The sequence below is a fragment of the Microcaecilia unicolor genome, chromosome 2, assembly GCF_901765095.1.
Source record: "Microcaecilia unicolor chromosome 2, aMicUni1.1, whole genome shotgun sequence".
Taxonomy (NCBI): Eukaryota; Metazoa; Chordata; class Amphibia; order Gymnophiona; family Siphonopidae; genus Microcaecilia; species Microcaecilia unicolor.
This window is the reverse complement of record NC_044032.1, coordinates 362259310-362276538: the sequence shown is the minus strand read 5'-3', so window position 1 is coordinate 362276538 and position 17229 is coordinate 362259310. Positions and strand designations below refer to the sequence as shown.

Genomic DNA, 17229 nt, shown 5'->3' with positions numbered 1-17229 from the left:
GATGAGTCTGGCTGCTGTATTCTGGGCTGTTTGAAGTTTCCTCAGTATTTGCTCTTTGCAACCTGCGTATAGTGAGTTGCAGTAGTCCAGATGGCTGAGTACGAGAGATTGCACTAGGCTGCGAAAGACGGATCTTGGGAAGAATGGTCTTATTCTTTTCAGTTTCCACATGCAGTAGAACATCTAACTGAGATATACATTCATAGTTCAACATTATGTGATGAACAGGGATCCTCAGAGTTTTGACAACATGCACCTTCTAGGAAACTTGTTCCAACATTTTTAGTGGTGTTTACATAGTCATCGATCCACCCGTTTACTTTTTTTCTATAACAATCTATTTTTTTCAAGAATTTATAATTCACTTTTCATAAAGCTCTCTTCATAAATCAACATCTTCCAATAAGTCTTCCTCAAATCTTAACATCAAAAAATATATAATGCTCATAACACTTAACTTTAGGCGGCTTTCAGCAGTGATTTTTCTCCAGAGTCAAACCCCTGCCAACATGGCCAGATTTCGGAATTCTTCATCAGGGAAGAGCTTCGCATCTGAATGCTTGCTTCCACATGTAGAAAAAAATCCCTTTTGAAGACCATCCTAAAGGAACTCCAGAATAATCGGAATGTCCGCCCGAAAAGGCGATTCAGCACTCAAAGCACACCATGCCAAGGAAGCTTTCCACATTCGCGCGTATGCTGCGGAAGTAGACTGCTTCTGTGCCCCCTAAAGACTGGCAATGACTGGTCCTGAAAATCCCTTGTTCCTCAGCTGCCCCCTCTCAATAGCCAGGCCATAAGACCAAAGCGGGAGGGATTTTCCATCTGAACTGGCCCTTGATGCAGCACATCGGGAGTCACCGGAAGTCGCAATGGTGGCTCTGAGAGTGCCCGAATGAGATCCGCATACCACGGCCGTCGGGGACAGTCTGGGGTCACTAGAACGACCGGCCCCCGATGCTGCCCTATGCGGCAAAGAACTCTCCCTATCAGAGGCCACAGAGGAAAAACACACAGTAGCTGTTGTTCCGGCCATGGCTGGAGAAGAGCGTCCAATCCTGCGGATCTTGGCTGCATTTGCAGCTGAAGAACTGGGGAACTTTGGCATTGCAAGCCATGGCCATGAGATCTATTACTGGTCTTCCCCAACATTGACAGATCAGCCGAAAAGCCGAGTCCGACAGCGTCCATTCCGCCGTGTCCAAGAGTCCGGCTGAGAAAATCCGCTTGAACATTGTCTTGACCTGCAATGTGCGCTGCCGACAGACTCTAAACATGCGCTTCCACCCATACTAGAAGACGAGATGATTCCACTGCCAAGGGAAGACTGCGAGTGCCCCCCTGCTGATTGATGTAGGCCACCGTTGTGGTGTTGTCTGAGAATACACGAACCACCTGCCCCTGCAGAAGGTCCTGAAAACTCCGCAGCGCATTCACGACTGCTCGCAACTCCAGACGATTTATCAGCCAAGTCGCTTTGAGAGGGGTCCACGATCCCTGGGCTACTCGATGAAGACAATGGGCTCCATAGCCCGCAAGGCTGGCATCCGTCACAACTACCACTCAATTGGGAGGCGCCAGAGAAACACCCTTCTGCAAATTGGCTGACCGAAGCCACCACGCGAAACTGTCCCTGGCCCGACCAAGGAAGGCGTCGTTGATAATCCAGCGACGTCGGCGACCATCTGCTCAAAAGGAAATTCTGAAGAGGCCACATGTGAGCCCTTGCCCATGGAATGACCTCCAAGGTCGCCATCATGGAACCGAGGAGCTGAACATAGTCCTACACTCGGGGAGTGCGATGACTCAATAAGGTCCGTACCTGAGAAAGCAATTTGATCCTTCGCCCCTCAGGGAGAAACACCTTCCCCCGCTTCGTATCGAATTGCAATCCAAGATACTCCAGACTGAGTAGGAACCAGATGACTTGTCCAAATTGACCACCCAACCTAAGGATTGCAACACTGCAATCACTCGGTCGGTGACCACTCGACTCTCCTCTGCTGTCGTCACCCAGATCAGCCAGTCATCGAGATATGGATGCATTCGAATCCCCTCCTTCCGCAGGAACGCCGCCACCACCACCATGACCTTGGAAAAAATGCGTGGGGCAGTGGCCATTCCGAAAGGAAGGGCCTGAAACTGGAAGTGCTGACCCAGCACTGCAAATCTGAGAAATCTCCGATGGGGCTGCCAAATGGGAATGTGCAGGTAAGTTTCCCTCAAATTGAGAGCCGTCAAAAACTCGCCTGGTTGAACAGCAGCAATAACTGCCCTTAATGTCTCCATGCAGAAGTGACGAACCTGCAAAAACTGGTTTACTTTTCTAAGATTGAGAATAGGCCGAAAAGCCCCGCCCTTCTTTGGAACCACCTGTGTGCCTTTCAAGAGGAGGAAAAGGCACAATAGCCCCTATCCTTAGCAGGTCTCGCAAACACTGCAGAACCACTGTCCTCTTGACCCGCGATAAACAGCAGGACTCCAGAAAAAAAAAATCTGTGACATGAGAGAACAATTCTAGCTTGTAACCTTCTCGCACCACATCGAGGACCCACTGGTCTGAAGTAATTCTGGCCCACTCTGGAAGAAACAGAGAAAGCCGACCACCGATCTGCTGTCCTCCCGAGTGGACCTGCGCCCCATCATTGGGAGGCACGAGAAGGAGCCCCCTGACAAGAGGGGGGTCCAGCCGGACGCTTCTCATTGCAAAAGGAAAAAACGCTGCCCAAAACGAGGACGCTGAATGGCTGCGTTGGACCACCCCGGGCGATACCGTCGTGTCTCTCTGAAACGTGACCGCGAGGCTCCCTGCCAGGAAGTAAACTTGGGTCTATCCTCCGGAAGACGCTGAGATTTGGAATCCCCCAAATCTTTATCTTTTCTAGGTCTTCCCCAAAAAGCAATTTCCCTCGGAAAGGCAATGTAATGAGTCGTTGCTTAGAGACCATATCTGCGGCCCAATGACGGAGCCACAGAAGACGCCGAGAGGAAACGGTCAAGGCCACGAGTTTGGCCGAAGCATGGACCAAATCATACAAGGCATCCGCCAAGTACGCCAGCCCAATATCTATCAGCGACATCTGAGGAGTGCCCAGCATATCAGACTCCGAAATCGAATCCATGACAGAATGTAGCCAATTGAGACAAGCTCTAGCCGCATAAGAACTACAAACAGAAGCTTGAAGTGTCAAAGTGGCCACCTCAAAGGCACGTTTTAAAGAGGCCTCTAGCCGTCAGTCTTGCATAGCGTTGTGCCACACCACCTTCCACTGGAAGAGTAGTCTTCTTAGTGACCGCCGTCACCAGGGCATCCACCCTAGGTAGAGCAAACTGCTCTAAACAGTCCGCTGAAACCGGATACAGCCTGGCCATAGCCCTGGCTACTTTCAGCCCCCCATCCGGATCCGCCCACTGGGCCGAAATCAACTCTTCAATCGCTTCATGTACCGGAAAGGCCTTAGAAGGTCGTCTTGTAGTAGCCATCTTGGTGTTGACCGCCTGAGAAGCTACAAACTCAGGGTCCTTTATATTCGGGGCTTCCAGCGCCCGAGAGATAAAGGACTCCTCCTCCTTATGGAAAATCCTCACGGCAGAAGAGTCCTCCGGTTGGTCAGTGAGGACACTGTCCTCCACGTCCTCTACCCCTGTCTGCTCCGAGAGACCCACCACGGAGGAAGCTGCAGGCGGACCATATGCAGGACCCCTCCTCACACCCCAAAGAAAGCCTAGGCTTTTTAAGGGAGGAAAAATCCTCTGGGGGGAAAACCCTAAATCTCTTGGTTACCCCCAGACTCCCTGAGAGAATCAAAGGCCGAAGCTGTCGCAGCCGCGTGGGGGGGGGGGGGGCAAGGCCCTTTTCAACAAAAACGCCTGATGGAGTAGCAAAATAAACTGTGGTGAAAACCCCTCCGCCGCAACGGAGGAGGTCGCAGCCACGACACCTGCACCACCACCCAAGTGCCTGACGCCCCCCCCCCCCCGACTCCCCTACCAACGAAGAAGCAGCTTTGCCCAAAACCACTACCGGATCCAGCTCCGCGACCGATCGCAAAATGGCGCGAGAATCACCAGGCTCTGGGTGGGAAAGCACAATCTCGGGGGGGGGGGGGGGAGCACCGCTCCATCGAGTCCCGCCAAATCAGCGCACCCCACACTGCAAAGGCCCGCCGCCGAACGCTGTTTCCCGCATTGGGAACAGTGTTTTACCGCCTCCGCTGCCACTGCCCGTCCCCAAACAGGAACCCAGCAGGACTTACCCCGGACCGGGAAAGCGCAGGAACTGGCAGCTTAGTCGAAGAAAAAAAAAACTCTCCGACTCCACTTCGAGGCAGGCTCAGACAAGCAGGCAACAGAAAACAGGACTCGGACAGCAGTAACACAAACCTGCTCTCAGCAAAAATACACTTCCCTGTTTCTCTTTTTTTTTTCAGTGAGGAGGCAGAAACAAACAGGGAAGGGAAGGAACAGCAAAAGCCTGTTCAGAGGGAATTTGAGGTGCAGCAGGGACCCAGCAACTGCGTATGCTGCCAAAGGGGACACCACCAGTCCGCCACCCCCAGCTCAAACTGGCCACCGGCCCAGGTGCTGGAGAAAAAGCCGTCCACCACCTGCTGAGATAGACATATAATAACTGAGGAAGGAGATGGCCATCTGGCATCACTGCCTTTAGTTTGTTTATCTCTATCTCCACCTGCTGGTAAGCGGACTTAACCCACTAGTTCCGGGATTCATCTGCTGCAAGTGACAAGGAATTCCCTGTTTTTTTTGGCCTCCCTCATAGTTGCCGCAACCACCACCAATGCACGGAAAAAGCTGAATTTCACTGAGCTTATTTCTTTCCTATAATCTCCCATTACAATATATGGCCTTTCCTAAGTTCGATGTGAAGAGGGTCTGGTTGAGTCGAGTCTGGAGATTCATGCCCTCCATTGCCCATCTCGGATGTCTCTGGCTTGTTTTAAGATCGTGAAGATGGTGGGGGATGTGTGACTAAGAAAGGGGGTTGGGTTGGATGGGTTTGGGGAGGGAGGCGTTGTTTGTTTGAATGTTGACAGAAGTTGTTCTGTCAAATATTCAGTCATTCACATCACCTGTTTTATTGGTCCACTAGGAAGCTTTTGGTTATTCACACATCTTTCTAATTTTCTAGTATTGGTCTACACTACATGTATGTTTTGCACATCATCTCTTTAGATTGTAGTTATGTTCACTGATTTCTCAATTCCATAATCATCATCTTTTCTTTCTCTTTTTAGAACATTATGTTATATTTTGTAGTAACTCTCCTTGCAAACACATTTGTTCCATTTTTAATGCACTTATGTACAAAACTATTTGTCATTGTATTTATTATTATATATTTATTTATATATTTTATTTGATAAAGACTCCTGAGGAAAGCTTGAGAACCAAAACATAGCCTATGTTGGGTCCAATTTAGTGTGGGACTGCATCTGTACAATTATGAATAAAGGTTCTACTTATCGTCATCTTGGATCATCCTGTGGCTTGGCCTAAATGTATGGTTCCTGAGATACGTTTGCAAATTAATATGGCTAATGAACTAATATCGATAATTGGGTGCTCACCACCAGTTATTGAATGGGCACACATTAAAATTTGCACACATCTGCCTGCATGCTATTCTATAAGGAATGGTGCCAAACGGTAACTCAAAAGGGGGCATGACCATAGTGGTATGGGCATGTCATGGGCATTCCAAAAAGTTACTTGCATTGTTACAGAATACTGCCTCAGCGTGCCTAACTTAGGCGCTCTTTTACAGAGTGGCAGTAAGCCCAACGTGGGCTTACAACATGCTAATTGGTAGTCCCAGCCTAGAAACACCATTTGCCGCACCAGGGAAAATAGCTAACTATTTTCTATTGTGGCACTAACCCGGTGGTAATCAGTGCTACCCACTTACTGCCAGGTTAGAGCGGGAGCCCTAGTACTCTCCCCTCCCCAGCATGGCCACACGTTAGATGAAATCTTACCATATGGCCATGCCATTTTTTGGCCTTTTTACCTGCTGAAGTAAAAGGACCACAGCCAAAAACAGCGCCTGCTGCTAGTGCAGGGCCCATTTTAAATTGCAGCTTTGTAAAAGGACACCTTAGGGACCAGCATTTACACCAGGTTTCAGCAGGTCTAAGTCTGGCATGGGAATTGGTGCTAAGTACAATTCTATAAAGGGCAAATGCCCTTTATAGAATCACGCTCAGCATCAAATTTTTAGTATTCCCCTCTAAATATGAAGGAGTACAATGAAAACAACTACCTCAAAAATTACTAACCAGGCAAGAGTAAACTTTTTTTTAATTGAAAAGAAGAAGTTCTAAAACAAAATCAGGATAAGACTCAAAGAGAACAGACAGGAGTAACTGTGGTCATGTTCTATACTCTGATCTGTTTAAATTTCTGTTTTCAAAAAAGTAAAAGGATTTTTCAGAAGGCCCTGTTCACCTTTATGAACACAAGAAAACAGAGTTATGCCTTCTCAGATCCCCAAGCAGACACCACCAATGGCACACACTATGTTTTTGCTTTTTTTTTAATAAATAAAATAAACACACACACATAGCATTTCTAACCCACACCTTTCATAGCTCAGTGTGGGGAACAAAAAAATAAATCGTTACAATAAAACACAACACAAGCATACATGATAAAAATAAATACAAAAATAAAAAAAATTTTAAATGCTTAAAAAAGTCACACAGAGTGGTGCTACAGAAAAAAACTGTGTGGCCATAAAAGCAAAGGCACACTTTTCAACTAACCTCAAGGAAAATATGAAATGGCTATTCTTAGGGGGAAAATGGTAACAGCTGTCTTAAACTGTTCTGTACTGGTTTTCAGGTACAGTTTATGTGGACAGGAAACAAAACAAAAACCACCACAGAAGTCTCTTTCCAGTAAACTTGTATAAACCAGACATTAGTTATTGCCAGTTCACAAATTACACTTGGGACAGGATTATTCATACTAAAGATATGTCTATGTAGAGTAGTCTTCTTTTATTTTTGGATGCTTCCTGACTTCCAAACAGCCTGATTGTATTGGACAGCAGCCAAAAGTCCAGAAGGGTGTACAGTATTGCAAATCAACACATAGGCTGAAAAACATGCTCAACAAGTTTTACTGCACGTGCTCATACCTTTGGAAAAGAGCCGGCACTGTGCTGGTTTTAAAAAGAGACATCAAAAATAGAGGAGTACATTTATCTTCTTAGCCCATGGGGCTGAAAAAGCAAAATAAACTGTAGACAGTGTGCTGACCTGATGATGCAAGGAGCAAAGCTCTCAAAAGCTAGCCACAAATATACAAGACGGTGCACTAAGCTAACTACCTGCTACTTATTTAATTTTGTTGACCTCTGTTTCCAATGAAGACAGCAACATTTTAAAATGACAGCACAGAAGTTACAGATGTTGGCCCAGAGTACCATTTACTGACTTGAACAAATCAGTATTTAAAAAAAAAAAAAAAAGTTCCCTCTCCATACATAAAGCAGTGGTTCTCATCCAGACTCTAAGGGCACACCCACCAGTCAGGTTTTCAGGATATCCAAAATGAATATGCATGGAACAGACTTAGCATACCGAAGCAATGCATGCAAATCTCATGCATATTCATTGTAGATATTCTGAAGACCTGACTCGCTGGGTGTGCCTCGAGGACTGTGTCGAGAATTACTGTCTTATGGTATTACAAAGCATTGTTATGGCAAGAATAAACAGAGTTTAGATAGTGACTTGAGTGTAGCCATAGTAAACGTGCACACATCTTATGCTAGAACAAAAAAAAACGAGTGCCAACTTAAAATAAGCATGTCACAAAACCTAAAAGAGCATGTGTGTTCATTTTGTGCTGTTGAAAATGCAAAAAACATTTGCACGTGTCCATGCAGTGGCTTTTAATGAGTCACCTCCATCAACTGCATTTAAGTCATTCTGCTATTCATTTGAAGTAGTAATCACATAACCAAACTAACCTTAGCAGTGAATACTTTCTAAACATATTCTATGCACAATCCTCCCAAAACTAAGCAGATGTTTAACACACCAAAAGCTTCACAATACATTTTTAGCATCTTATTCAATTCCTCCCAGAGACGGATATAACGCAGTAATTTTTGGTGTCCAACACTTAGAACTCAGTCTCCTACTATTATCTCCCCATGATGACAGAGTGTTTGTCTGCAACCCCGCTCATTAAACAAAAGGCATTTTCCTCATTTTGTCAGTCACCGTTTCAAAAATTGAATGCTGCCACAGTAGATTTCTTTAGTGACTTCACTTCAGATATCAGCTCAAATTTGATCATATTATGATCACTGTTTACCAGCAGATCCAACATTGTTACCTATCATACCATGCCCTGCATTCCACTAAAGACTAGATCTAAAATAGCTCCCCATCTTGCTGGTTCTTGGACCAGTTGCTCCAAGAAGCATTTATTACATCTAAGAATTCTACCTCCCTAACACACTCTCTGATGTAGCATTTATCCAGTCAATATTGCGGTAATTGAAAAATCACCCATTATTATAATGTTGCCCAACTTTCTAGCTTTCCTAATTTCTGTAAACATTTGTTCAGTCCTGGAGGATGGTAGTACACCCTACCGGTATACTTTTTCCCTTCACACATGGAATTTCTGTCTAGAAGGATTACACACTGCTGTTTCATGTAGAATATTTGTTTGACTCAATTCCCTCTATAATATATAGCGTAACCCCCATCCAATTTGCGATATAATTTGTACCCTATGAGGCATATTTTCAAAGCACTTAGCCTCCCAAAGTTCCATAGAAACCTATGGAACTTAGCCTCCCAAAGTGCTTTGAAAATATGCCTCTATGTGTCCTATTGATTGTCCTCTTTCCACCAGGTCGCTGAGATGCCTATTATATCTACCTCTTCATTTAGTGCTATATACTCCAACTCTCCCATCTTATTTTTTAGGCTTCTAGCTTCTGCTTCAAATTGTCTTTTTTCCTAGCATCTACAAGCTGCTTTGAAGTGGACGGGGATAATTTGCATCCTTACACTGTTTTCCCATTAAATGCTCCTGACTTTCTTTCACAATTATTGAAAAAACTCTCTACTGGGATTCCCTGAATGTCCTGTTTCAGTAGTATCCTTCAAGGATACGCCACACTAAACCATGCACTCATGGGTAACTGTTGGCTTCCCCTCCCCCCATTTTAGTTTAAAAGCTGCTCTCTCCTTTTTAAAGTTAGCGCCAGCAGCCTGGTTCTATCCCGGTTAAGGTGAAGTCCATCCTTTTGGAACAGGCTACCCCCTTCCCCAGAATGTTGCCCAGTTCCTAACAAATCTAAATCCCTCATCAGAGACTGTGGAGCTCTGCCTGCCTCTTGGATTCTGACCATGAAACGGGAAGCATTTCTGAAGATGCTACCCTGGAGGATCTTGATTTCAGCTGTCTACCTAAGCTGGTTATTCTAGTCACTTTGCTGTGTTTGTGTTAGCATAGAGGACTGCAAAGGATTTTGTTCTACGTCGACTTCTACTAGAGAGAACACTCATGATCTACACCAATAACTGCTTTTGTGTAAACAAGTGCTCTTAGAACTCCCAAAATATATGGTTATGGGTGAACAGCAAGTATGATCTCTACTTCTAATGGACAACCCTCACTGAAATCAGTCATACATGAATGACATCTTGTAAAAAAAGGTGACAAATCAACTCCTAGCCACTTGTTTCAGATGGTTCTGGCATGACTAGCTACAAGAATGCCTTTGTGATGTCAGACACAATAGCAGGCGATTCCGATTGACCAGATCTGTTACTTCACTGCATTCCACATTCCAGAGCACACTGAAAGTTATGGAAAAGTTTTATGCAATGCAGTTTAGTAAGTGATTCTTCAAATAAGTACGTAATAGAAAATGACAGAGTACATGGAAATAGATTTCTAAGCACAGACCAAATCTGGGTATAAAAGGTATAAAAATCCTCTATAAGTGAGCAATTGTACTCATATTTGTGACCACAAAAAGTGTTCTATGTTGTCATATGTTTTTGATTTTTCCTGTAGCCATTCCGCAAGACCTTTTCATATGGCTATACAGCAATTATTTATAACGCTTGGGCATATATGATCAACCAAACACCTATATACTAAACATTTTCACCCACAGACACAAAAGTGGGAAAAATCCTTTTGTATATGAGCGCAAAAGGCACTGTTGGTGATACTTGGGGGGGGGGGGGGGTTTCCTTATTCAACGCACTTCTTTTTTTAAATATTTTAAGAAGCCATGAGACAGCATTTACAGAGGCATTTCCCCATAACAAAATGTGGCCCACAAAGTGTTCAAAAATGAAGGTTACGTTAGAAAAAGCTCTGCAAATAAATTGAATGGAAAGTCTGTTTTACCTGCCAAGTGTTTTTCTCAACTCTCATTTACAAAGATTTTCCTAACCATATTTCCTAGGAACCATTCATTTCACAGCAAAGCCTGGAAGAGTAGCTTACTCCTCCCCCCCCCCCTTTTTTTTTTTTTTTACACAAAGCCACACTAGTGGCTGCCAGTGCAGTAATGCCCACACAGAATGGGCTGTGCCGGCACTACTGCGCAGCATTGTAAAAAAAAAAAGGGGGGGGGGGGGGAGTGTTTAGAGATACAGGCTGAGAGCTAGCGAAGACTGGTTTCAAATCCCACTGCAGCTTAATGTGATCTTGAGGCAATGCCAACTAAGGGGCCAACGCTCAAAGGTTTGCAGGTTAGAGTCTTCAAAAGAAAATAAAATTGCTCACAGCATGTTCAAACTGACCATGTAAACTAATGCCACGTTAAAATCAAGGCATTAATCTGCAGGTCAGGACTAAACATCAACTTTCCTGTCAATGCCTGAGCGGTGACTGGCTCAAGTACTGACAGGAGAGCTGGTATTAAAAACAAACAAGCCTAAGCCCCTTACCCCCAACCCCACACCTCTACCCTGGCCAACCCCGCCCCCCAACAGTTTTCCAAAATTAAAAGAAAAATGCCCTGGTGGTTGAGTGGCACTCTGACCCCCTCCCCCTAGTGTTAAAAAAATGACCTGGTGGTCTAGTGGACCCCAGCCCACCTCTCTCTGGAAGGCCCCTCCCTAGTCCTAAAAAAATTCCCTGATAATGGGAACCCCACCTACACCAAGCCTAGCCCCCCTGACCCTGTAACCTCTAACAATGCTGGAACGATATGTACTCACTCCTGCCTCTGGGTGCCATCATATGCACAATGGTGGCGGTCCGCCCCACAAAATGCATCCTGGTATGTACTGGGCAGGGCCCGTCTACCATATTAGGTAGATATCTTTTGTACTAATTTGCAGTATAATCAGATAATAAATGAAACTAGATCAATCCGACTCCTGCAGCATGTGTAATGTCTGGGTGCAATCTTCCCAATGTTTGTACTTTGGGAGCTATCATATTCTCTTAAAGAGAATTTTAAAATATTTGGGTCAAAAGTACTTCTGTAGAGTGGCTCTGCTATACAAACAAGTCCCGTATCTGTGACTGAAAAATTATCCGATCTGGCACTTTGCAAATAGTGCTGGGATGAAGTAATTTTAGAGCAAGGACATGCCACCCAACTTTACAGAGTGGTGATATCCAGCCACTATTAGTATAGTTAAGAGGTTTAAGTTGGAAGAGCCTAGTGGCTGGTTCAAATCCCACTGCTGCTCCTCAAGATCTTGGGCAAGTCACTTAACCCTCCATTGCCTCAGGTATAAACTTAGATTGTGAGTCCTCCAGGGACAGGGAAATACCCAGTGTACCTGAAAGTAACTCACCTTTGAGCTACTACTGAAAAAGGTGTGAGCAAAATCCAAACAAAGTTAGGTCAAAAAAAATGCTAACCCATCTTAAACCACGTAGTTATACCTATAGCTCCTAAATATCACTGTTATCCTCCAGATTCTGTAAATGGCAACCAAATTTGGATGCCAAAAATTGTGCACAATCCTGAGATCCAAGCACAATCAATAATTAACAGTTCATTTCATTTAATTGGCTCTAATTTGGATTTGCACAAGGATCTGGCTGCATACAATTCTATAAAGATCCATGCCCAAATCTTCTCACACACAATCCAAAAGGTGGCATGGATATGAGAGAGGCATGGGGAAGGGAGTCAGTTCCAAAGGATTATGCACAGAGCTTACAATTTGGGGGCTGTGCACCAAGATTTACACCAGGTTTCAGTTGGTCTAAGTCCTCACGCCCAAAGTTGGGAGCCGGCGTAAGCGTTATTCTATGAAGTGCACTCAGTCCGGACTGCCCTTTATAGAATACAGCGCGCACATTTTTCCTAGTATCATTTACTGGATCCAGCCCTATGTGTATAGCTTCTGGGGTTGAGTGCTAAGTTTTAAAAAACTTTTGTTCAATGTATTTGAAAGAGCCGATCACCAACGTGCTTTGTGACTTTGTGTAAATCACTCCCACTGCCTCAGGTACCCACCTGGATTATAAGCTCTTTAGGAAAGAAACATTTTACCTGAACACTATCACTACAGTGCTATACCTCTGTCTGGCAAATTTTCTGAGATATGTAGTTAGTCATATAGCTGGAGATAGCCAGTTGCATTTCCTCATATTTGAGAGGAGAGTTCAGTATTTACACTGGCTTACCAATTTGACAGCTTCTGGAGTCTATCTTGTGAAAATTAATTCAGGAATAATTTACACTCTCACTTAAAGGTTGATAAATTGGAAATGCTTAAAACATGAGAGAAACAATAAAAACATGTTGCTAGAGTATTTCCATCTGAAATCCTGTGAGCTCTGTTGTCACAAAGTTGAAAATCGAGGGGGGGGGGAGAATTGATTTTGCCTCTAAAGCCTGAAAGGTAGTCTGCAAGCTTACAAAGAAGCTCCTTAATCAGTTTCTTGTCCAAGTACTCAATTTCACATGTGTATCAAGTTTTAAATAACAAAACTACATGATTTGGGAACCATGTGCTATGCTAGTTTCGACAAGCACAGAACAACAAAAGAACACTCGTAGAGGTCAATACAAGCAGGCAAACACAGCAAAGGTGACACCAAAGATGATGCAAAACGTCCAACACACTCTAAAAGAGTTCACATCAGAAATTTTACTCAATGTGTATAATGGACTCGACACAAATTGTGTTTCGGCCACAGAGGCCTGCTTCAGGAGTCCCTGTTATTTGGTTCCTCCGACTGTACCTATAGCTTTGTATGTGTTTTTGGATCTAACTGGTTAAAGGGCTCGCAGGTAAGAGAGAACTACATAGTGCTGTATACAGTCAATTGTTTTTGCATGGTTCATGTTGTATATGTTCTGGTTATACCTGTTCAGTACCTTGTATGCCAAGTCCACGTTTCCATTCTGCACCATGAACCATGCATAAACAATTGACTATATACAGGGCTATGCAGTTCTCTCTTTTCTGCGCCCTTTAACCAGTTAGATCCAAAAACACATACAAAACTAAGAGTACAGTCGGAGGAACCAAACAACAGGGACTCCTGAAGCAGGCCCCTGTGGCCAAAACACGATTCGTGTCGAGTACCACTATGCTACAGTTTGCAATGAAGGTTGCTAGGGTCACAGATTCAAAATAAATAGATCCACGAGTCCACATGCTATTCAACTGATTTTTGTATACAGAAGTTGAAACATGGGTACAGCCCCTCATTACACCAGCAACAATATACTAGAACAGCCTTTGTGGGATCCCACCAGAAACTTTGTAAGAAATGGCTAGGTTTGAAGCTGGAGAGAACCCTTTCTAATCTCAGTAAATATCTGGTATAGCAAGTGGAGAAAAATAAGTCACAGTTTCCCAGCAAAGTTGGCGATATCCAAAGAGTCTACTTCAGGAACTGTATAATCCTGGTTTACACCCCAAATCAGTGTGGGATTTATTCTACCTATTAAAATCCATATTGCAGGTCCCCTAATGCACTAGAATAGGGTTGTCTTGGAACTGGGCAACTTGGTAGCTCTGAATCACGTAGCTTTTAAAAATTAACCCCAAAAGCTTAATGATAAAATAAGAAAGATTTTTTGTTTTTCCTTTAAAAGCACTCTGTGCTTCATTTTCGCTGGTTACTGCCAGCTCTATAATCGCTTTGATAAATCGGGGAAAGGTACACAGCAGCATTATCAAGGCAGGCTCTCTTGCCTTCAGAAAGCCCTGAAAGAATGTGAGAGAGTAAAACGCTTTGTAACTTCAACTAAGAAGTTGATCTGCCTAAAAACTTGGAACAAAAACATTCCAGACCTTTAAACCTATGTATACAGAAGCCCACCATATACACTTTGAAACAGCCGGGACATCTCCAATACATGCTAATCGAAATAGATCACAACCAGACCACTGGGGTCATTTCTTCCTCCCACAAGGTTATCAATAGAAATAAAACATGGAAAAGAAAATAAGCTGATACCTTTTTTTATTGGACATAACTCAATACATTTCTTGATTAGCTTTCGAAGGTTGCCCTTCTTCGTCAGATCTTCGGAAGCTAATCAAGAAATGTATTGAGTGATGTCCAATAAATAAAAGGTATCATCTTATGTTCTTTTCCATGTTTTATTTTGTTTGATTTCTATTGATTACCTTTAAGAGTGGACTAACACGGCTTCCACACCTCTCTTCCTCCCACAAGGAAATTAAACTACTATCCATCTAAAACTGCGGACACAACCCGTCATAGGAGCCAACATTTCAAAATGATTGGGGGGTGCTAAGCCCAGTGGAAATAACCCCTCCCTGGACACATTCAATGAATATTCTCTATATATTGGGGGTGCTCAAGCACCCACAGACTCGGCTCCTATGCAACCCGTTTCATCTGCGGTACCGAAACACTTTCCAAACAAAAAAAAGGCCTTAGTGGACGTACAAAGAAATTAAAAAAAAAAACCCCGCCAGGCGCCACCAGGGTAAGGACAGGAGTCAAATGCTGGGGGGAGGGGGGGGCTATGACTGAGATAGGGACGTGGTTTAGCCCCGGAGTCGGACTACTAGTGAGTAAAGTTTTAAAACTACACTTCCGTCACAGTAAAGAAACTGAAAACCAAACTTGGGAAAGAATGAACTGCAGGCTACTAAAAGTGGGTTAGAAGGAGCCTGGCCACAGACAGCGCTGCCTCTCGGCTGAGCTTTGCCTGAGAAAACAGCAGGTCGCTCGCGCTAAGAGCGGGAAACCTGGACACAGAGAGCAACCGGCAAAAAACTTACTCGAAGGAATTCCACACGTCCTCGCGGCTTCTTCCTTCCCTGCCTGGGCTGCTCCGTTTCCTCAGATCCCTCGTTAAAAAGAAATGAGAGGGGGAGTCAAGGCAGTGGCGAGGAACCAGGTTCTTTTTACTTTTACATTCTCGTGGGCTGGAGTAAATACTTGGATGTTGGCTCCACCCGCGGGCTTGTCATTTGGTTCCCAGAGAAGAACTGGTGTGGCTGGAACACATGACAATCATAGTCGCCACCTGCTGCTTGACTTTGCGTTCAAGCCTTTTTGTTTTGTTTTTTAATATTGTAATTATTTCCTGGTTTCTGGCTGCAACTCTGCTCTCCTTGACTAAACATAAGCCGTACAGTCGTCTTTAGTTTGGAATACAGTCTGGAATAGAGTCTGGAACTTTCAGAACTGCCAAGTTACCCATTCCAGGAGGAAGCCTTTTTGGCCGGTTCTGGTTTTAAACTTACATCCCAAGGCAGTGTAGCAGGACCAGTGCCATAGCAAGGGTGGCTGACACCCGGGGCGGGTCGCCGCTGCGCAACCCCCCCCTCCAGAGCACACCCTCCCACCCTGGAGCGCATTCTTACTTGAATTAGGAAGCGAGGGGCGGGCGAGAGGGCCGATCCTCCCCCGAGTGCACGTCGCTGGGAGCTGCGTTGGCTCCACTGGTTCCTTGCTCTCTCTGCCCCAGAACAGGAAGTAACCTGTTCCAGGGCAGAGGGAGCAGGGAACCAGCAGAGCCGACACCCCCCCCCCCCCCCCCAGTGGCGTGCACCCGGGGCGGACCGCCCCCCCCCCTTCCTACGCCACTGAGCAGGGCTGCCGAGAAACTGAGGCAGGCCCGGGACAAGGCCGCTCACCCCCCCTCTACCCCACCCCTCAATCACTGCCACTGTCGCCTCCCTCTCCTGCTCCTAGGCCGCCGGCGCCGCAGGTCCCAGTCTCCATCTACCTACCCTCTGCTCCCTTCTGCCTGCTATCCGACCCCCTTCATTTAAATTTTAAAAAATCATCTCTAAAGCAGCAGGCGCAGCGCCTTCTGTGCGAAAGCGGCAGATCGCCTCAGGCGGACCTTCCCTCACTGTGTCCCGCCCTCAAGGAAATAGGAAGTTACATCAGAGGAGAACGGGAATCGGGACACAGTTAGGGAAGGCCCACCCGAGGCGATCTGCCGCTTTCGCAGAGAAGGTGCTAAGCTGCTGCTTTAGAGATTTTTTTTAAATGCAGGGGGTCGGACGACAGACAGAAGGGAGCTAAGGGTAGGCAGGTGGAGATGGGACTGCGGCGCCAGCGGCCTGGGAGCAGGAGACGGTGAGAGACTACGGTGCTGGGCCCAGGGAGCTTTGCCCCCCCCCCCCGCCCCCCCTCTCGGCGGCCCTGCAGTGTAGTACTTGTAGTCTATGATTCTATCCAAAATACTTGTAGTCTATGATTCTATCCATTGAATTAGGGCTACAGGTTCCATAATGCACCATGATGAGGCTGGCAGAAATCCAGGACTGGTCAAAAAGTCTCCTGGAATGGGTAATTTGGCAGCTCTGAAAGTTTCAGGCTCTATAGAAATGATAAGTAGTAGTAGTAGTATTCAAAACTAAGGATGACTGTACAGCTTATGTTAAGTGAACTTTTCACTACTACACACCCAAGTGTATAATAGCATGCAGAGCTTCCAAATTATCTAGTTCCAGGAGGGACATTTTGGAACAGTCCTGGATTTTTAGCAACCTCTTTCTGATGCATTATGTGACCTGTAACACTGATTTCAGTGGGTGCAAATCCCGCACTGCTTTGGGTTGTAAGTTTAAAACAGGACTGGCCAAAACAGTATTCTTCAATGCAAGGCCTGGGATCAAATGGTGGCCCCTGGAGGTCTCTGAAGTGGCCCCACATCATCATTCTGATTTTTTTTTTTTAAGTACTATTTCTCCAAGGACAAGCAGGCCATTAATTCTCACAATTGGGTAACATGGCGCCACGTTGCCTGGT

At 45.2% G+C, this 17229-nt stretch overlaps 1 protein-coding gene across 1 annotated transcript in view; it reads right to left on the bottom strand.

Annotated features, from left to right (window-relative positions):
• SH2D4A (SH2 domain containing 4A) overlaps positions 1–15421 on the bottom strand; it is a 186652-nt gene extending 171231 nt beyond the window's left edge. Inside the window, exon 1 of the mRNA XM_030194502.1 lies at positions 15243–15421. The gene's annotated coding sequence lies outside the window, so the exon portion shown is untranslated. The remainder of the gene's footprint in view (positions 1–15242) is intronic.
• Between the last annotated feature and the right edge of the window lie 1808 nt (positions 15422–17229).